At 34.9% G+C, this 5,614-nt stretch overlaps 1 long non-coding RNA gene across 1 annotated transcript; it reads left to right on the top strand.

Moving 5' to 3' along the window:
• Positions 1–3,082: 3,082 nt before the first annotated feature.
• On the top strand, positions 3,083–4,139 carry LOC131996850 (uncharacterized). The gene is made up of 2 exons (XR_009398041.1): positions 3,083–3,220; positions 3,649–4,139. It is a non-coding gene; the product is annotated as an uncharacterized LOC131996850 (long non-coding RNA).
• Positions 4,140–5,614: the final 1,475 nt, after the last annotated feature.

Raw genomic sequence — 5,614 nt, 5'->3', positions numbered from 1 at the left:
TAGCCATTCAACCAGAAATGAGCCTCATCGCTGAACAAAATTTGTCAAAATTTGAACACATTTCGAACCGAACACTGATTTTGGTAATAAAATTCAATGATTTGCAAGCGTTGCTCGTTAGTAAGTCTATTCATGATGAAATGTCAAAGCATACTGAGCATCTTTCTCTTTGACACCATGTCTGAAATCCCACGTGATCTGTCAAATACTAATGCATGAAAATCCTAACCTCAAAAAAATCACCCTTTATAGCAATGGATGGTCAATATCTCCGGTATAGGGATGTTTTTGGGGGTGAGGCGGATCCCCATATAAAAGATTCGTGCTCTGGTCTCAAACACCTTTCATTTGAGCCACATTTTGTCATTATTGGTTTATAATCCACTTGGCTGGCTTTGTAGGTGGGGTGGTAAATGAGGACACAAATTCCTATATTTAAGTTATTGAAAAACAAACTAAATTTCGCTTCAGTCGTGGTTTGTGGGAGTGGAGTATGAATCTTATATCCACTGTCGGGGCAAAAAGTTTGGCTACTCCAATCCACCGCCAAATTCAAGATTTAACATCGAAACTTTTGTGGGCGGACCCTCCTCTTAGCCTTTTTTAAAAAAAGCCAACCATTTTCGAAATTTGACGTTTTTAAACATAGGCTAAGGGAAGGGTCCGCCCATTAAAGTTTGGATGTTAGATCTTGAATTTGGCGGTGGATTGGCGTTGCCTAACTCTTTGCCCCCAAAGGGGACATCGGATTCATACTCCACTCCCAAAATCCACATTGGTGATACATATGTGAGGTTGAAGGGGGATTTAATGAGGTGAGGCGTTCCTGAAACACTTGGCCATGATATATTGGGTTGCCCAAAAAGTAATTGGGGATTTTTTTAAAGAAAGTAAATGCATTTTTAATAAAACTTAGAATGAACTTTTTTTACACTTTTTTCCTAAAGCAAGCTAAAAGTAACAAAAAATTTGTCAACGCCGACTATATGAACAATCCGCAATTACTTTTTGGGCAACCCAATATATACTGATTTTAGCCCCTTTTTGCCATAATCCACAAATATGTCCAGTTTGAGTGGAATGCAGGCTTGGGCGGCCACCTACATACTTAGCCCTGAAAAAATATCAGCTTCATGCTCACATTTCTTTTATTTGAGCCCCAATAGCAATTGATTTTGGGGGGAGTTTATGGGGTGAGACGACCCCCAAACCCTTGGCCGCAAAATTGTATATCAAATTCGTTTTCTATAATCAAATACCTATTATTTAGTAATGCAAACATGACCGGTTTGAAGGGAACTCTCTGGCGGGGGGCGGACCCCGAAGTAATATCAGCATCGTGCGAGGGCACGATTTTGTTTAAGCCCCATAATGTCAAGCATTTTGAAGGTGGCTATCAAGATATTCAGGGCTACGGGTCTCGTTCAGATTCACATTAATTAAGTTTTTTGTATTAGTTATCTTCATTCAAAATCCTTCAGACACCAAGAATACATTTTTGTGTCAGATTTATATTCTATTGTACTTTAAGTACAATCTTTTTCAATATGACTTTTTTCTATAATTTTTCCTATGTGTGCGTATTTCGGTTGAAATCGGCTCACATTTAGGTATAGCTACAAAATAAATATATTTCCGTCCAATTTTGAATATGACTCAATAATTGAATAATTTGTCAACCGATTCTCACAACATTTGGCACGATGGTTTCACTTACAACACTTCGGATGCCTAATGAATTTCATAGAAATCTGTTCAGATTTAGATATGGCTCCCATATACATGCATCTACAGATTTTCACTTTTAAGGCCTTTGCTAATGCATTTATCAATCAATCTTCTTAAAAATCAAAAAAAGTCAAGTCAAAGAAGTCAAGATCCAAGATCGCTTTATATGACAGCTATACCAGATTATGAACCGACTTGAATCATACTTAGCACAGGTGTTGAAAGTAATACCAAAACACTACGTGCCAAATTTCAGTTAAATCGGACGTGAATTGCGCCCTCTTAAAGCTCAAGAAGTCAAGACCCCAGATCGGTTATATGGCAGCTATATCAAAATATGGACCGATTAAAACCATACGTAGCGTAGTTGTTGGAAGTAATGTCAAAACACTACGTGCAAAATTTCAATAAAATCGAATAAGATTTGCGCATTCTAGAGGCTCAAGAAATTAAGACCCAAGATCGGTTTATGTGACAGCTATACCAGATTATGAACCGATTTGAACCATACTTGTGCACAGTTGTTGGATATCATAACAAAACACGTCGTGCAAAATTTCATTCCAAACGGATAAGAATTGCGCCTTCTAGAGGCTCAAGAAGTCAAGACCCAAGATCGGTTTATATGGCAGCTGTGTCAAAACATGGACCGATATGACCCATTTACAATACCAACCGACTTACACTAATAAGAAGTATTTGTACAAAATTTCAAGCGGCTAGCTGTACTCCTTCGGAAGTTAGCGTGCTTTCGACAGACAGACGGACGGACATGGCTAGATCGGCATAAAATGTCACGACGATCAAGAATATATATACTTTATGGGGTCTCAGACGATTATTTCGAGTTGTCACAAACAGAATGACGAAATTAAATAGTATACCCCCCATCCTATGGTGGTTTGAGATTGCTGTAAAATCCTTAGTTTTGCAGATTTCAAAATGTTTCAGACCTCATTGGAGTCGTGAGGAAAATCTCTTTCCATAGTGGTGCTAGATAAAGCAATACTGGAAAGTTTTCTGTAAAGAACTTCACGAAAACCAATCTTTTTTTAGCCTAAAATTTCAAGGTCGTTTTCAAAGCAAAAAACGCTGTAACTCCTTTATTACACCGAATTTCGAAAATTTTCCAGCATTCTGCGGTTCGAAATTCGACGACGATTCGTACAATAAACAGAATTACTTAAAAATTCAAATTTTATTTTTTTTGCATTTTTTTAGCATGGGCTAACCCGTTATGAAAATTTGGAATTTTTGATGCCAAAAACTTTTTCGAGTTGAGTACACAGTATTGAAGTTTAAGTATAAAAATTCGGATTAGTGCAACTCCCAAGTTTTTACTTCAGAAAACAAGTACAAAATCGCATAATAAATATCCGAAAAATGCCAAAAAAAAAAACCATGGTGAGATCGAAATTGCTGTAACATCTTTGATTTTGGGAATTTCAAAATTCTGAGAACACAGTTGGATTCCTGAAGAAAATCTCTTTCCGTAATAAAGCTGGACGAAACAATAATATTTCCTTTTTCCTTGAAAACTTAAGAGTATTGCTTAAAAATCGCATAATTCATACCCAAAAATTAAAAAAAGCAGCATAAATTTGCGATTGCTGTAACCTCCTTAGTTTTGCAGACTTCACAAGGTTTCAGACCCCATTGGAGTCGTAAGGAAAATCTCTTTCCATAAAGGTGCTACATAAAGCAATACTGAAAAAAGTTCTGTGAAGAACTTTGCAAAAACCAATCTTTTTTGGGCGTAAAAATTCAAGGTCGTTTTCAAGACCAAAAACGCTGTAACTCCTTAATTTTTTCGAATTTCGAAATTTTTCCAGCATTCCGCAATTCGAAATTCGAAGAAGATTCGAACAATTAACAAAATTACTTAAAATTTCACATTTTATTTTTTTTGCATTTTTTTAGCAAAGGCTAACCCCTTATGAAAATTTGCAATTTTTGATGCGAAAAAATTTTTCGAGTTGAGAACACAGTATTGAAGATTAAAGCAAATAATTTGGACCAGTGCAACTCCCAAGTTGTTTCTTTAGAAAACACGCTCAAAATCGCATAATCAATATCCGAAAAATGCTACAAAAATCAATGTGAGATTGAAATTGTTGTAACTTCCTTTGTTTTGCGAATTTCAAAATTCGGAGGACACCATTGGTTTCGTGAAGAAAATACTCTTTCCTATTTCCTTGCATTCTTAAGAGTATTGACATTCTACATCAAAAACATCGTAGTCAATTATGGGGAAAACGATGATGTGTTGGTGTATTCATATGAAAACCACTTCTGAGAATCCATGGATATAGAAGCAATTGCTGATTACAAAGAATTGAGGTTGTTTACGATGTAACATTTCTTTTTGTAATTATTAACATAAATAATCGAAATAAAATTAGATTAAAGTTCTTTGCAATGTTTTTTTATTGGTTCACTTGGGGGTGGAATAATCCATAACGGTTTGGTACTGAAACCAATAACGGTCTGTTGCTTAAGGCAATAATACCATATTTGACACGTATATTGATGGTTTTGGGACAAGCCGTTGTACAAAATTTCATTTAAATTCGATAATAATTGCTCCCTCTAAGGGCTCAAGAAGTCAAGATCCCAGCATGGTTTATATGGTAGCTATATCAGGTTTAATACCGATATGAGTCTAAATCGTTCGGTATAAATCGAATCAGAAAGTGATTCTGAGTCGATCGCGATACTTATCAATGGGTCTGGTACCACAGTGGTGATGTAGGGTAGAGAAAGCCATCGTGAGTTTGCAATTGCTGTAACCTCCGTAGTTTTGCAGACTTCACAAGGTTTCAGACCCCGTTGGAGTTGTGAGGAAAATCTCTTTCCATAGTAGTGTAAAGTTTCGAAAAACCAAATTTTTTTGGACGTAAAAATTCAAGGTCGTTTTCAAGACCAAGACCAAGACCAATACTGTAAAGTTTTCTGTGAAAAACATTGCTAAAACCAAATTTTTTTGGACGTAAAAATTCAAGGTCATTTTCAAGACCAAAAACGCTGTAACTCCTTAATTTTTTCGAATTTCGAAAATTTTCCAGCATTCCGCAATTGGAAATTCGAAGAAGATTCGAACAATTAACAAAATTACTTAAAATTTCACATTTTATTTTTTTTGCATTTTTTTTAGCAAAATGAAAATTTGCAATTTTTGATGCGAAAAAATTTTTCGAGTTGAGTATACAGTATTGAAGAATATGGCAAAAAATTCGGATAAGTGCAACTCCTATGTTTTTTCTTCAAAAAACAAGCTTAAAATCGCATAATTAATATCCGAATAATGCTAAAAAAAATCAAGGTGTGTTTGAAATTGCTGTAACATCAAAGATTCGAACAATTAACAAAATTACTTGAAATTTCACATTTTATTTTTTTTGCATTTTTTTTAGCAAAGGCTAATCCCTTATGAAAATTTGCAATTTTTGATGCGAGTTGAGTATACAGTATTGAAGATTATGGCAAAAAATTCGGATTAGTGCAACTCCTATGTTTTTTCTTCAAAAAACATGCTCAAAATCGCATAATTAATATCCGAATAATGCTAAAAAAATCAAGGTGTGTTTGAAATTGCTGTAACATCTTTAGTTTTGCGAATTTCAAAATTCTGAGGACACCGTTGGATTCGTGAAGAAAATCTCTTTCCGTAGAGGTGCTGGATGAAGCAATACTGTAAAGTTTTCTGTGAAAAACATTGCTAAAACCAAATTTTTTTGGACGTAAAAATTCAAGGTCATTTTCAAGACCAAAAACGCTGTAACTCCTTAATTTTTTCGAATTTCGAAAATTTTCCAGCATTCCGCAATTCGAAATTCGAAGAAGATTCGAACAATTAACAAAATTACTTAAAATTTCACATTTTATT

The sequence above is a fragment of the Stomoxys calcitrans genome, chromosome 4 (assembly GCF_963082655.1).
Source record: "Stomoxys calcitrans chromosome 4, idStoCalc2.1, whole genome shotgun sequence".
NCBI classification, from domain to species: Eukaryota; Metazoa; Arthropoda; class Insecta; order Diptera; family Muscidae; genus Stomoxys; species Stomoxys calcitrans.
The sequence above is the reverse complement of the archived record's forward strand: the minus strand, read 5'-3'. Positions and strand labels throughout refer to the sequence as shown.